The 16,644-nt window shown below is 46.4% G+C and overlaps 1 long non-coding RNA gene across 1 annotated transcript; it reads right to left on the bottom strand.

Annotated features, from left to right (window-relative positions):
* Nucleotides 1-13,838: 13,838 nt before the first annotated feature.
* LOC125717158 (uncharacterized) lies at nt 13,839-16,627 on the bottom strand. The gene is made up of 2 exons (XR_007384485.1): nt 14,209-16,627; nt 13,839-14,028 (listed from the first exon to the last, which is right to left on the bottom strand). It is a non-coding gene; the product is annotated as an uncharacterized LOC125717158 (long non-coding RNA).
* Nucleotides 16,628-16,644: the final 17 nt, after the last annotated feature.

Genomic DNA, 16,644 nt, shown 5'->3' with positions numbered 1-16,644 from the left:
GCCCTGCGACGGCCTGGCATCCCATCCAGGGTGTACTCAGCCCTGTGCCCTGTGACGGCCTGGAATCCCGTCCAGGGTGTACCCAGCCCTGTGCCCTGCGACAGCCTGGTATCCCATCCAGGGTGTACCCAGCCCTGTGCCCTGCGACGGCCTGGTATCCCGTCCAGGGTGTACCCAGCCCTGGGCCCTGCGATGACCTGGCATCCCGTCCAGAGTGTACCCAGCCCTGTGCCCTGCAATGTCCTGGCATCCCGTCCAGGGTGTACCCAGCCCTGTGCCCTGCGACGGCCTGGCATCCCATCCAGGGTGTACCCAGCCCTGTGCCCTGTGACGGCCTGGAATCCCGTCCAGGGTGTACCCAGCCCTGTGCCCTGCGACGGCCTGGTATCCCGTCCAGGGTGTACCCAGCCCTGGGCCCTGCGATGACCTGGCATCCCGTCCAGGGTGTACCCAGCCCTGGGCCCTGCGATGACCTGGAATCCCGTCCAGGGTGTACCCAGCCCTGGGCCCTGCGATGACCTGGAATCCCATCCAGGGTGTACCCAGCCCTGTGCCCTGCGACGACCTGGCATCCCGTTCAGGGTGTACCCAGCCCTGTGGCCTATGACGGCCTGGAATCCCGTCCAGAGTATATCCAGTCCTGTGCCCTGCGACGGCCTGGCATCCCATCCAGGGTATACCCCAGCCCTGTGCCCTGCTACGGCCTGGTATCCCATCCAGGGTGTACCCAGCCCTGTGCCCTGTGACGGCTTGGAATCCCGTCCAGGGTGTACCCAGCCCTGTGATCTGTGACAGCCTGGAATCCCGTCCAGGGTGTACCCAGCCCTGTGCCCTGCGAGGGCCTTACATCCCGTCCAGGGTGTACCCAGCCCTGTGCCCTGTGACAGCCTGGAATCCCGTCCAGGGTGTACCCAGCCCTGTGCCCTGCGAGGGCCTTACATCCCATCCAGGGTGTACCCAGCCCTGTGCCCTGTGACGGCCTGGAATCCCGTCCAGGGTGTACCCATCCCTGTGCCCTGTGAGGGCCTTACATCCCATCCAGGGTGTACCCAGCCCTGTGCCCTGTGACGGCCTGGAATCCCATCCAGGGTGTACCCAGCCCTGTGCCCTGCGAGGGCCTTACATCCCATCCAGGGTGTACCCAGCCCTGTGCCCTCCGACGGCCTGGAATCCCGTCCAGGGTGTACCCAGCCCTGTGCTCTGTGACAGCCTGGAATCCCATCCAGGGTGTACCCAGCCCTGTGCCCTGCGAGGGCCTTACATCCCATCCAGGGTGTACCCAGCCCTGTGCTCTGTGACGGCCTGGAATCCGGTCCAGGGTGTGCCCAGCCCTGTGCCCTGCGAGGGCCTTACATCCCATCCAGGGTGTACCCAGCCCTGTGCTCTGTGACGGCCTGGAATCCGGTCCAGGGTGTACCCAGCCCTGTGATAGCCTGGCATCCCATACAGGGTATATCAGTGCTTTGCGTCTTTTGCAGCCTGTGATAAGTTCCAGGCTCCCTGTACTGGGTAATTCCTTTGAATAATGGAAAATTAAACACAAAGGGATTATTTCTTCGTATTTACATTGTGTAAATGGAGGCACTAATAAAAATGTCAATGATACAGTAGCACAAAAAAATACATACAACCATCAGTTTTATCCACATGGCTATGATAAAGTTACTGTTGTAAGAATTTTGAGGAAAAAAATATATTCTGTGTGGAGTGGGGTGGTCTGTGGCCCACTGAGAAAACAGCTACATGGAACCAGCCCCATACAGAGAAACAAAAACCGATGCAGTGGTGTCCAAACCTCCATGTTCATACATAGGTTTTCCTTCCAATTTCCTGGTCTAATGATTTTATAAACTTCAGATAATGCCAGAGGCAAGGTTTTCAAAACAGGACCTTTTCAAGCATGTCACCGTGCTGAAACATGCGAAAATGATCCAAATGAACAGCCGTGAAAGATTGTCTCATCCTTGAGAAATTCCGAATCTTCACAGCGTGCAAAGGCTATAATGAAGATTGTCTAACTGCTTCTTTTGTTTTACCAGATTATTTAATTATATGTATTTAAAGTAATCTGCTGTTTCGATCTTATTCTTGAAGATGGCACAGGTCATTAAAGAAAAGGTAAGGAAATCAAATCTTCGCAATTAAATATGACCCTGTTGTCTCCTTCCGTGATTAATTATGATGAGTTAATCCATTACCAGGTATCCTCTTGTGGGGTAACTCGAGCTCTTGGCTGTTGTAAGAACACATGAAAAAACCAGAAACCTTGAGCGCCGCATGATGCCTGGCTTCCTGCCAGCAATCACACACTGAATTCTAGGAGCTCTTTCCCACGATCATTAAAACTACATCCTTTCTTTTCTGAAATGTCGTCCATTCTATCTAACTGTGAGCTGCCTGCTTTCAAATTGTCAGGGGAAATGAGGGAATCTCTTCGGTTCTCTGCTGACCTTTGTTCCATCGTGTAGCGCAGTATGTCGCTGCAGAGGCCGACCAGTACACGGGGGGCTAATGGTTTTGTGGCTCAGGAGGAGGATGCTGCCATCTATGATGAAACTATGACATGTTTGAGCATGTCATTCTCAGGGGGGCGGAGCCAAACATTACCGAATTTCAGTGCAATCGAACCCCTGTAATGTACCTTCATGCACCCGGGCTGCCCATTCATAAACCAACGTGTTTCTCCTGTGTTAGTGACAGCACCAACGCTTGGGAGCAGTTGGTCAACCCGTTGGGCGACACAGGCGGCCGCCTAGGGCGCCATCTTCTGAGGGGGTGCTGGCTTAGAGAACCGTGAGGGACATGTACAGTACTCCCCAAAAGCACAGTGAAAACGGGAAGTGAAGTTTGCAACAGAAATACCACTTATTGCCATGCTGCTGTTGTGCAAATTTGGATTTTCTATTAGTTCCTCGGATTCTTGTCAGATTTCATACGTAACTCTCGCCTTTGGCGGTACAACCATGACTTTGCTTTTTTCAGCCCAGGAAATGCAGTAATAGCTCTCTATCTGTAGATCTTACCTTGTGACTAGTGAGCCAAATGTATACCACAGCGTAGGTAAAACAAAACACATAAGAAAATGGGTTATTAACATAGCTTAAAATATCTCTGTCAAAGAGTCTGCACGTGGTCTTGCATTAATGCACATATCATTGGGGTATTAAATTATATTTTTAACGCGTGTTGATTATTTTCTGTCCTATGCTTAACTCACACGACCATGTTCCCTTGGTTTTGTGAGAATGAAAGATGGCAGAGGAGCAGAAGATCGTCCGACTGCCTGTGGTTTACCTGAGGTTCCTGGTGCAGGCTGGGATGGTGACTCTGGGTGAGGGCTGTGATGGTGACTCTGGGTGAGGGCTGGGATGGTGACTCTGGGTGAAGGCTGGGATGGTGACTCTGCGTGAGGGCTGGGATGGTGACTCTAGGTGAAGGCTGGGATGGTGACTCTGGGTGAGGGCTGGGATGGTGACTCTGGGATGGTGACTCTGGGATAGTGACTCTGGGTGAGGGCTGGGAGGTGACTCTGGGTGAGGGCTGGGATGGTGACTCTGGGATGGTGACTGGGTGAGGGCTGGGATGGTGACTCTGTGTGAGGGCTGGGATGGTGACTCTAGGTGAAGGCTGGGATGGTGACTATGGGTGAGGGCTGGGAGGTGACTCTGGGTGAGGGCTGGGATGGTGACTCTGGGTGAAGGCTGGGATGGTGACTCTGTGTGAGGGCTGGGATGGTGACTGAGTGAAGGCTGGAATGGTGACTCTGGGTGAGGGCTGGGATGGTGACTCTGGGATGGTGACTCTGGGTGAGGGCTGAGATGGTGACTCTGGGATGGTGACTCTGGGTGAAGGCTGGGATGATGACTCTAAGTGAAGGCAGCAGTATAAAATGTATCTTTTGTTTGGGGATGGTGGGCTTGGTGTTCCCTGGCAGTTCCAGGTGTTCTGCATTACCAGAATTGTTGAGGACTTTTCTTGAGACTTAATGTAGGAAGCAGGATGAAACTTCATCCCCACATTTAACCTGATGCTCGGCGCATTTCCCACTAAAACAGCAGATTCCTCGGCAAGCAGCTGCTGGATCGGGAGGCTAAACGGGACACATCAAAGCAAATCCCAAGACGCGTGGGGGTGGGGCCCAGCCAGCCGCTTGCTCCCCCCACCAGCATCTGTCTGTGTCTTACTTCCCACCTCTGCACAGACTCACTCTCCTCCCCATGTCCCGAGAGAGGCGAGGAATGCCCTCTCATTTTCCTCTGCAGTAGAGACTGTCCGACAGGCCAGGAGACTTTAATATGTTTCATTAGTCATACGAATGTCCTGGGAGCTGAGACAATAGCACGCTGACGCGGCGAAAGGCAGGGACCCCGTCCTCATACCCTTTCTCCCTCCCTGGCAAGATAATTCCACTTGTACAGGGTTCTGTATAATTTCAGTACAACTTTGCACTATGTGTGCATGAATAAAAGCATTCAGCCTTACGTGAATTTAATGCATTTCAGCACATTTTCAGCCACAGCTTGTAGTACTGCATAAGTCAGAAGGCAGCCAGTAACATTATTAGAGGGCGCAAGTCCTGCACCTGTAATGCATCACGCTGTGATGACAGTTTCAGAAGGTACTTCTGCATCATAATGCACCTGACAATGACTGTGCATACTGTGCATTTGTGCTTGTTTATGCAATTTTCCCTCACTGGCTATTGTGGCTCCTAATGTCATACTTGACACTCTTCTTCATCCCCTTTACGGTATAACAGCCCCATCAGCGTCGGTGTCTGTGGGGCGGCTGGCAGGACCCCTTTACGGTATAACAGCCCCATCAGCTTCGGTGTCTGTGGGGCGGCTGGCAGGACCCCTTTACGGTATAACAGCCCCATCAGCGCCGGTGTCTGTGGTGCGGCTGGCAGGACCCCTTTACGGTATAACAGCCCCATCAGCGCCGGTGTCTGTGGGGCGGCTGGCAGGACCCCTTTACGGTATAACAGCCCCATCAGCGCCAGTGTCTGTGGGGCGGCTGGCAGGACCCCTTTACGGTATAACAGCCCCATCAGCTTCGGTGTCTGTGGGGAGGCTGGCAGGACCCCTTTACGGTATAACAGCCCCATCAGCGCCGGTGTCTGTGGGGCGGCTGGCAGGACCCCTTTACGGTATAACAGCCCCATCAGCGTCGGTGTCTGTGGGGCGGCTGGCAGGAGCCCTTTACGGTATAACAGCCCCATCAGCGTCGGTGTCTGTGGGGCGGCTGGCAGGACCCCTTTACGGTACAACAGCCCCATCAGCGCCGGTGTCTGTGGGGCGGCTGGCAGGACCCCTTTACGGTATAACAGCCCCATCAGCGCCGGTGTCTGTGGGGCGGCTGGCAGGACCCCTTTACGGTATAACAGCCCCATCAGCGCCGGTGTCTGTGGGGCGGCTGGCAGGACCCCTTTACGGTATAACAGCCCCATCAGCGCCGGTGTCTGTGGGGCGGCTGGCAGGACCCCTTTACGGTATAACAGCCCCATCAGCGTCGGTGTCTGTGGTGCAGCTGGCAGGACCCCTTTACGGTATAACAGCTCTATCAGTGTCGGTGTCTTTGAAGTGGCTGGCAGGACCCCTTTGTGCAGCTGTTGTCAGTGGGTGCAGATTAGCCCCCATTAGCTGGGCTGATGAGGGAGTGTTGGCTGCTTGCCAGGGTCTCCGTATGCCAGCCAATTACAGATGACGTGGCTTTAGTGCTACAAAACGACGATGGGGCTGACCTTCAGGTAGAACAAAGAAGGTGGCAAGCTTTCGCTATGCAGTAACTGAAGAGGGCGCCAGAGGAGTGGAGGCACAAGCAAAAATGGTACTGTCAGTAACCTATCAGCCATGCTACCCATTACAGTATCTTACCCCAAGTGCTTTTACATTCTTACAAAGTTTTCAGCATAATACAGTACAGTTCTGTAGTATGGAATAGCTCAGTAAACAGAAAAATGCATTCACCACCCTTCAAAAGTTTGCGATCACTTCCTTTTTTCCAAAAGAAAAGCAATTTTTTGTCCTTTAAAATAACATTAAGTTAATCGGGAATACGGTGTAGATTATTAATATTATAAAATGACTATTGTAGTTGGAAATGGCTGATTTTTAATGCAATATTTAAATTGCCGTAAAGAGGCCCAATGTCAGTACACGTCAATCTGTGTTCCAGTGGCATGCCGTGTTAGCTAATTCAAGTTTATCATTTTAAATGGCAAATTTGATCATTAGAAATCCCATTTGAAATTTTAATCTGCTGATTAAAGAAGCAATAAAACTGGCCTTCTTTAGGTTAGCTGAGTATCGGGAGCATCAGCAATTGTGGGTTCAATTGAACACTCAAAATGGCCAGAAACAAAGAAAGTTCAGTAGAACTTTATTAAAGCAATCATCATAATGCATTATAGATACCTTCTTAATACATTAAAATGCATTTATAAAGTATTATAAACCCAGCTCTAACTATTTAAAAAAAGGTAGAATGTATTATAGCCATATTTATTAAGCGTTATGACTGCTTTATGAAGACATCATGTATAATGCACTATAAATATCTTCATAATGCATGATAATGGACTATATCGACCATTATAATGCATTATGAGGTTATCTATAGTGCATTATAAATGAGAACCTCATAAAGCATTCGTACTGCATATTCCTTTTTATAAATAGTTATAACCATATTTATATGAAGGTATCTATTATGCATTATGATGACTGCTTTAAGAAACGTATTACTGAACTTTCTTCTGAAATTCATCACGTGTTTTCTTGTTCTGAGAAATTAAGGCTATTCCATGGGAAATTTCTAGGTGACACCATACTTTTGAACAGTACAGTAGGAATTCTATGCTATCTGCTCAATGATGGATGAGTCTCCCGTCCAGGGCATTTGCTGCCTGGTGCACTGTGCTTTCTGGGACAGGTTCCAACTTGACACCTTGACCTTGTATTAGATAAGTGGTTAAGATAGAAGGATAGAATGTGTGGTGACACTTGGTTTCTCATCCAGGTGACACATGCTGGAACACGGCCAATGCCTGTGATGGCATATGATGTTACGAAACGGCTGTGTTCCAGCTGGGGGCGCTGTGGCTCAGGGCACCCGAAGGGCCCTCCCTGCCCGCAGCCAGCTGTGGAGTTCTCACTGCTGGCTACGACTCCTCCTGCATGGCTGAAACCGGCTTAACTCGCCTCTCAGCTATGAGATCACAGCACACTGCAGGGGTGCACAGGATGAATTGCACCTTTGGGGGATTTAACACACTGACCTGCTCCGTGACTGTAGACGGCAGAGTCGCCTCATTGCCCCTGTCTCAAAGCAGACGCGTTTTTCACGGCATTTCAGTAGATGATGAAATGTGAGGTGTGAAATATGAAATAGATATATTCCGGAATCAGGTGGGCTGTTTAGCCCAAGGGAGGCTGCATTTTGGGTTGTTTGCGCCTCACTGTTTCTACATATCAAGCCCCTGCAAATGGGAAACGTTGTACTAGACTATCGGCTGGCTCCGTCCCATCAGCAGGCTGCATGCAGAGGGGGAGAGGATGGTACAGAGGGTCAGGTAGGTGTGTGGACATCAAGGAAGAGGAACAGAGTCTGTGTGTGAGAGTCAGTGGCAGAGCGAAACACTTGGCATGTCAATCCTGAGTTAGATATACCGGATGAACTAGGAACCAAATTTTTTGAATTATCTGAACATATATCTAATTAAAAATGACACAAATCCAGGGTGAAATGACTCTGACCCTGTCCTTACCTTCTGGGTCTCACTGTAACACCACTCTCTCCTGCTACCAGCTGATTGCCTCCACATCCCAATGGCCAACTAACAACAGCTAAACTCGCCATATTATAACCGAATGTATATTAAAAAAAAAAATCCATTTAAACATTAAATTACCTTCCATTACTAGCTACCTACTTTTATGGGAAAAACACTTCTTCAACATTTCTTTTTATTTCTTACAAAGCACAGAATAATATTCTTAATGGTTCTGTAGGTTTAAGTGTATTTTTGAGTAAATACATTGATTTGGAAGTCGTCATTTTTTCATAATTTATAATAGGAATACTGTTTCCTGTTTTTGAACTTTCCCCCTCTGTTTCTTCTTTTTTTACAGAACAAATTAGGTTTGAGAATGGAGGGATGGGTGTCTGGGTAAAACCTGAAACCTGGTTCTCCATAACGGCCCAGAAGGGTGGGGTTCTATTCTTTTGTTACCATGGTCCTCCAGGGAAGCGACTGGGTGAGGTCTGACAGACTAGGGTTTCTAAAAAAAATCCTACTGTTGTACCTTAAAGGAATTAAACGATTAAATGATAAATTAAATGAATAAAATGCTATTACTCTGCTGTGACTGTTATTTCCAGATACTGATCCTAAAACGTGGCCCTGACTTGTGAGCAGATCATCTATTTAAGCTGTCCTGTACGGGAGAACAGGCACAAATGAACTGAAATATTATGACCAACCCCATGTGACGTGAATAAGGTTGATTATCTCATAAAATGGTGCATGTGTGGGATATATTAGGCAGTAAGCTAACATACAGTACTTGTAGAATGCAGAAGAAATGGGCAGGGATAAAGATGTGAGTGACTCTGACAAGGACCAACTCATTTTGGCCAGAAGACTGGGCCAGAGCAGCTCCGAAAGGGCCAGGCTTGTGGGGCACTCATGGTCAGCCGTGGTCAGTACCCACTGAGAGTGGACTGAGGAGGGAAAAACCACAACCCACCAACAGGGTGCTGGGCGCCCAAGACTCACCAATGTAAACATCACACAAGCTGCAAACCTAAAATGTTCAGTAGATGAAATACTGTAGCACCTATTGCAGGTTACTCACCACGTAAACAAAGAGCCTTAAATTAGGTTGTCACTTGACAGCTGTTTATTTAATCAATCCTCTTCCTTAATTAATTTATTGCAATTATGGTTCAGCCTAAGTTTTTGCCTGTGGAGTGAAGGGTGTAGGTAATTATAATTATTCGAATAGAATAGCGATACTTTATTGATCCCCGTGGGGATACTGTCTTCTTGCTTATCCCATCTTGCTCTCCATAAGACACACAGACACATATAACAGTGAGTGCAAGCTTGGGGGGGGCGTTACAGCACAGGGTCAGCCAGTGTGCAGCGCCCCTGGAGCTGGGGGTTAAGGGCTGCGCTCAAGGGCCCAACAACAGCCTTAATCTGGCAGCCCCAGGATTTGAAGTGGCAACATTGCAATCATGGTCGAATCCAGACCCACTGATCCAGACACCCCCCCCCCCGTATTTACCACAAGATTTATTGCAATATCCGTACTTTAAATACACCCTCCGCTCCGCTGCCTAACTGCATGCTCTACCAAGTGCAGCATTCATTTAATCATTCAAGTTTCCCCACTAAATCAGTAACCATCCATTTAGATGCCATTATACAAGATGGTACAGCTGTAGACACAGGCACAGACCACGTGAGAAAGAGGGATATTATTAAACCGTCCTGTCATATACCGGTACACTCTATTTTTTTTCTCTTTGGGGTCAACTGTCGGGAAAGGCAGAATTTTGCATCAGTGTGCAGTGTAAAAGAATGTAAATATAGAGCGATATATCATTTCATTTGTGCCTCGAACAAGCATACAAGTGAAAGGATCGCGAGCAGAAATCGATGACCAAGCTTCCTGCCTACAGCTCGAGACACTGCCTTCGTGCACATGAGCACTCGGCTTCAATAGCTGGACCAAAAATGACTAATGTCATGTAAGGTGGATTTTCATGTACAGGAGTAGAGCAACTAAACCTGCCGTCGCTTCTCTGCTCCACAGGGGGGCAGTGACACAACACCAGCTGACTGTCTGTCAAATAAGCTGTCTAGCACTGGTGGGTACCTACAGAACATTCATGGTTTCTGCTAGGTGCACCTTTGATTTACCTCTGGGGTATCTGGCGGAAAAAGCCACCAACTCCAAAGAACTCTCTATTTTAGGAACATCCATTCTTAGGGCTTTGTTTAAAAACTGCCATTTCACTGGCAGTTTCCATTTTCACTTCCCATCTGAGGGCTCTGTTTGCACTGTGTTGTTCATTTCCTTGACAAACAAAATATCTACATTCCATATAATTATTTTGATAAACACATGGCCGTAAGGATAATGTGCACAGCGGGTCCCGATGCTGCAATTGTAATCAGAAGGTCGCTGGATAACCTCTCAGGGTCAGATGGGTGATCTCATCACTGGGAACTTGAGCAAGGCCCTTAACTACAAGCTTCTCCAGGGGCTGTCTGCATTCTCAGGGTGGATAAAGGCATCTGCCAGAAAATTAAATGTAAATATAGTTCCTTCTACCTAACAGTGCCAACCGAAATTCCTTGATATATAGTCTTCTTTCGCTCCAGGTACCTTGCAGGGTTTCTACAACTGACATCCTGTTACTGTTGTAGGAGAGAGTGACGTCACAGCTGAAGTAGCCAATCAAAAGAGTGTCACCCCTGCTGATACCACCATGGGCTTAGAATGGCTTAGGAACCATGGGATTTGTAGAACCTTGCTTAATAGCGGCACCATACTGCCAGACACGGGATTTGAACCAGAAACCTTCTGATCGCAGGCACAGTCCTAATCCATGAAGACCACAAAACCCCATCATTTTGTCTTTTACTGAAAATATATAGTTGGAAACAGTAGCGCTAATACAGGCATTTTGGAATAATGTGAAAACTGTATTATGTGAGGGTGGCATGGTGGTGCAGTGGTTAGCACTGTTGCCTCACACCTCTGGGACCCGGGTTCGAGTCTCCGCCTGGGTCACATGTGTGTGGAGTTTGCATGTTCTCCCCATGTCGTCGTGGGGTTTCCTCCGGGTACTCCGGTTTCCCCCCACAGTCCAAAAACATGCTGAGGCTAATTGGAGTCGCTAAATTGCCCGTAGGTGTGCATGTGTGAGTGAATGGTGTGTGAGTGTGCCCTGCGATGGGCTGGCCCCCCATCCTGGGTTGTTCCCTGCCTCGTGCCCATTGTTTCCGGGATAGGCTCCGGACCCCCCGCGACCCAATAGGATAAGCGGTTTGGAAAATGGATGGAAATGGATGTATTATGTGACTGTATTATGTATACATATTTATTCATGTAATAATATTGTTAAAATTAAACTTAATACCTGTTCCTGTTTTCTAATTCTTATGCATGGATTCAGTATGAACTACAACATATTTTAAATCTATGTTCTTGAAACACCATATTCAAGATTCAAGAAGATTGAAGAAACTTTACTGTCATGCCATACATGACACACATGCCATGGAACGAAATAAATACTGTGATCTGTTAGTCAAGTCCAGGACCCAGATGGGTAAACTCCATTGAAAGACCAAGTGTCTTGAGTTTTCTCACCAGTATCTGTGGTAATAAGCCCATATGTGCAATGCTCTTTATAACACAGGAACTGAGTTATTACTATTATATAGTGAATTACCTGGCTCTGTTTTATGTTGCATCCAGTCTGCTTCTGCGTACTGGACACTGTACATACTGCTAATTTATATTCCGTACTTTATACTCCAATACCTCTATATTTAATTTTTATCTTATGGTGTGTGTGTGACTAGCTCTGTGGCCTATCCGTGACCGGAGTACTTAATTTCGCTCCACGGCATTGCCATAACATAGATTTAAAATATGTAGTACTTCATACTGCCCCTTTGACAGTACTATCACTAATCTGAAGTGACGGGCAGCTATCAAGTAAGCAGTACTGCACTCTCTCAGTGATTTGCGAGATACAGAGAGAATGAATATGAAATAATACTGCATCCCATATCGTGTTGTTGTGATAATACATAATCGGCATCAGTGCAAACACAGATCGATACATAAGGAATCGCATATTATACACTGTGATAAATTCTGTCCCTGTGCCTTTGGACGCTCCTGTAATGTCTGACGTAGCGGTGAGCGAACAAGAAACACGGGGTATCCTGATGTGACGTACGTGCTGCGTGTGTCTTTACAGGCCAGCCGTTTCAGCATGGGGGTGTGACGCACCTCACAGTGTTGGCACAAGCAAGGGGGGTGGGATGTTATCATGAAGCATCAGGCTGATTTTAGGTTGGTTAACCTATAAACAAAGAAAAACACAAACCAAAACAAAAAAAAGCCTTTTACAGTGCTGTGTCTCCTGTGCCAGCACTCAGAGATTCCTGTTACGCAGCACAGGTCATCCGTATCCCTGGTGGGGGTGGATGGGACCTTGAGGTGACCTGTGCACCAGCGTGGAGTGGCTGGTGACTCAGACACACTCCTCTGCAGATAAGCTTTCGGAGGTGGGGGGGTGGGATCAGTGGTGTATGCAGTTGGAAGAAAACATGGTCAGAAGCACATACAGGGGTTGGACAACGAAACCGAAACTCTGGCCGAAATAGTGTTTGAGGTTTCACACCTATATGTGTGTGTCCTGGTGGCCAATCTTCACTGACTGCACATTCCATCCGTCAGAACAGAGTGTGAAGGTTGAATTGCAGAGCAATAACACAGCTGTACATAATATTGCAATGCACACAACATAATGGGAGACATATCAGAGTTCAAAGGAGGATAAATCATTGGTGCATGTTTCACTGGTGCATCTTTGACCAGAGTAGCAAGTCTTTTGTGGTGCATCGAGAGCCACGGTATGCAGGCTAATGTCAGCATATCACCACGGAGGATGGACCACGTCCAGCAGGAGTAACTGTGGATGCAATAGGAAGCTGTCTGATAGGGATGTTCGGGTACCAACCCGGATTGTATTCAAGAACCATAAAACCAGAGCTGCCCAACACACTGAAGAATTAATTGCGCACCTTGACTCTCCTGTTTCCACCAAAACTATTCATCGGGAGCTCCACAAGGTCAATATTCATGGTCGGGCTACTACAGCCAAACCTTTGGTCGCTTATGCCAACGCCAACCATCAGATACAATGGTGCCAATCTTGGGCGGTGGACAATGTCAAATATATTTTGTTCTCTGATGAGTCCCCCTTCGCTGTCTTTGACACATCCAGGAGAGTTACGGTGTGGAGTAGTGTTGGTTTGGGCTGCATAACTTTTCTAGATGGGCGTGCCACCTGCCAAGGACTACTGAACCATTCTGGAGGACCATGTTCACCAAATGGCTCAAAGATTGTATCCTGAAGGTGATGGCATGCATCAGGATGACAATGCACCAATATACACAGCAAGACATGTAAGTGGCTTGATGGACATGAAAGTGAAGTTGAACATCTCCCACGGCCTGCACAGTCACCAGACCTGAATATTATTGAGCCACCTTGAGATCTTTTGGAGTAGTGAGCCAGGGAGTGTTTTCCTCCACCAGCATCACGTAGTGACTAGACCACTGTTATGCGAGAGGAACGGCTCAGAATCCCTCTGGCCACTGTGCAGGACTTCTCCCTGTCATTCCCAAGACGAATTGATGCTGTATCGGCCGCAAAAGGAGGCCCTACACCATAGTAATAAATTATTGTTGTCTAAAACTGGGTTTTTCAGTTTCATTGCCCAACCCCTATATGCTATATATGTTCTCATATTCATATGCATAAACAGCATGAGAACTAATGAAATAGCTTAGTTACAATAAACGTACGTTACACTAAACGTTACCTTACGTTAAGGAAAATAGTAATACACATGCAAACACCTATCTACGCATACATAAAAGGACAGGAGGCACAAATAAAAGTTGTCAAAATGAGAGGGAAGCATTAAGTTTCTCATGTGTGCAAGTCATTTTTATACAGTGAAATAAATTTCACTCAGATATAAGACACCAGCACAAATAGAGAGAAACCAGCCGGGATAGTGTGCCAATACTCTCGAGTTTTATTGCACAATGATTATTAGGATTGCCAGTGAGGGAGAGACACACTTACTGGATGAACCGCCACTTAGTTCAACTTCAGACACTCAGCAGGTCAACTGGGCCCCGACATCAGTGCAGACGCAGTGCAGTTTGTCTTTAGGATGTCTTGTGCCTAGTTCTGAAAACACTGACCAAGCACAAGTACATCAGGTGGTCTCCAGGGACCAATGCAGGTATGGCGTCAGAGCAAGACGTTTACTACAGGGCTTGTATGGGGATCAAATGAAACAGGGGATGGAATGCAGAGAAGAAAAAAAAACATTCATATATGCAGCCATTAGCCATTTTCCTGCTTGCTAAGCCTCACCTTCCTTTTCTAATGATGCTCCTTCTATGGGTGCCGTGGTTTCTTCCTGTCAGTAATCATGTAACATCCCCAATTTCCGTCTCTCCACATCCTTCCCAAGCGACTCTCTGCTGTGTTCCAGCTGGGGTCACCAGCTGGACTGCATAAGCTCTCACCAGCCAAAAGTCGGGCACACAGAGCCAGTTTGCTGTGTAAAACAGAATTTTTTTCCACAGGCAATCTTCTAGCTATATAGTTTTGCTTTAATAAAGCACAAACATACAACAGCTTACTTGGCTCAGGGTTACAGACAGAGCCCAGCATTCAACATGCCTCCTTTTACAGGAGACCTTAATGATGACTCTATCAAGATGCTTACATTTGACTGGCTTTACTCTTCTGCTTGCTTGCTGTCTGCACCGATGTCTGTAGGCCAAAAGAGGGCCTTTCCAAAAAAAATCACACGCACAAAGTGGCGATAAATGATGGAACAGGAGCGATGCGGGCTCCGATAGCCCCCAACGCTCCTGTGCACAGCACACCTACATAAGTACAGGGCAGGGCAGCCTATAGACAGGACTGGGAAAGTCCGATTGTGCAGGGGTCCGCTGGGGGCCCCTGCTAATGTATGTCGTCCTCAAAAGGGAATTACACTTTTTATTCAGGAAATGCTATGTAGTGGCATTTTTAACATAAATTACAAGGAAAATAAATTACTACAGGGACTTATAGCCAAACACACACAAGAAAATAATAAATATAAGATTTACAGACAGTTGAAACTAGGCATACTAGGCACTGGCAATATATAGTACATACACATTAGGACACACTTTAAAAAGAAAAAGATTTACGCTTCTCAACACAGAAAACCCTGATTAACTTGGACTTGAACCAAGGCATTTTGACTACTGTTAGTACCAAGTGCTACGCAATTTTGGCCTTGAAAAATTTATCGCTCTCAATAATTACCATTTAATTCTCAAGTAAAATTCCTGGTGCAGCAGAAATCAACACGTTCACTTCATAGTCATTTTATCTGGCTTCTTCTTAATGTTGCACTCTTCCATCATCAGTAACTATAATCCAATAAAGCAGTAAACACACACAAACAGGCTCCCTTTTCCATCTTTTGTTTACAAGTATACAAACAACGAGGAGAGCTAACTCTCTTCAGTAAGCAGCAGTACATACTTACTCAGTCTTAATGAAACAGAAAGGATTCCATTCATATAGCAGCTAGTAAGGGCAAAGTCCACAATCAGCATACATAAAAAAATGACGACCAAGCTGAAACAGTGTCCCTGTGCACCATTTTATCAATATTCACTCATCGTTTCATCAAACTCAGTCACAACTCCACTGGCAGCTGGTAGAGATTTAGGTGTTAAACATGTTACTGAGATAAACATGTTCCTGTACATGTGAATGCAGCTTCTGTCTGAAAGGCCTTCGACAAATAAAGCAGATTGTCACAACCATTTGATTTCACACAGTGAGGAACGGAAGTGACATGGAAATCAGGGAAGCACAACTCAATTACTCAGTCGGTGCCACCAATCTCCACTGGCCAAATAGCGGGCAAACATTTTAGGTGATTTCAAGACAGCAAAGGGAAAACAGAATTACACTGAAGTAAAATGCATACCATATGAAAAGGTATGGGTATGTAAATAATTAAAATAAATCTCTAAATGAAACAAAGCCCTTTGAAATATTCACTTTAACACATGGCAACTTTAGGACTGACAAGTTGCTGTGTATTCTTGGATATATTCTTAAAGTGTTTTCATTTGTATCCCACATAATTTAATATAGCTTATATAATATCATTTATATAATAAAGTATTTATTTACATTTTACTAGAACAGGCCGTAGTTCTTCATTGTCACTGTTTAGATTTTTTTATAGTTAGCAAAGTATTTAAAACAGTGCACAGTACTCATAATAGAGAAAGTGATCATTAATGAACTAAAAGCCAGCTCAAAATGTCTGGAATAACGAAAAACGACTAAAGGCTGCCCATATTCAATCCTAGTATGTTTCAGAGAAACAGGATTGCAACCTGGTCCTCTGCAGACCATGACAGGTTTTTATAAAACTTTTCGAACCTAGGAAACTCTAGGTGGGCCTTTATGGGCATAACATAGCCTTTAAAAAAGAATTTAACACGATGTTTCTATGTAAATCTGTGCTGGAATGACATATGAGGAAAGTGTCGGAAGCAGTTTTCCCGCTACACAAAGTCCATGTCTTTGAGAACTGAGTACAGGTTTACAGCAGACACATCTACATCATACAACACCAACATCAACTGATACATGTGGCTCCTATATCGATTGCTGTTTTGTTTTTTTTTTTGTGTTTTTTACAGGTCCATCATCACTTACATACATTCAACATAAAAAGGCTACAGGTTATCAATGTAATAGCTGGTTATCAAAGGTCATAATTCC

The sequence above is a fragment of the Brienomyrus brachyistius genome, chromosome 21 (assembly GCF_023856365.1).
Source record: "Brienomyrus brachyistius isolate T26 chromosome 21, BBRACH_0.4, whole genome shotgun sequence".
NCBI lineage: Eukaryota > Metazoa > Chordata > Actinopteri > Osteoglossiformes > Mormyridae > Brienomyrus > Brienomyrus brachyistius.
Note: the sequence above shows the minus strand (reverse complement) of the source record. Positions and strands in the feature narration are given on the sequence as shown.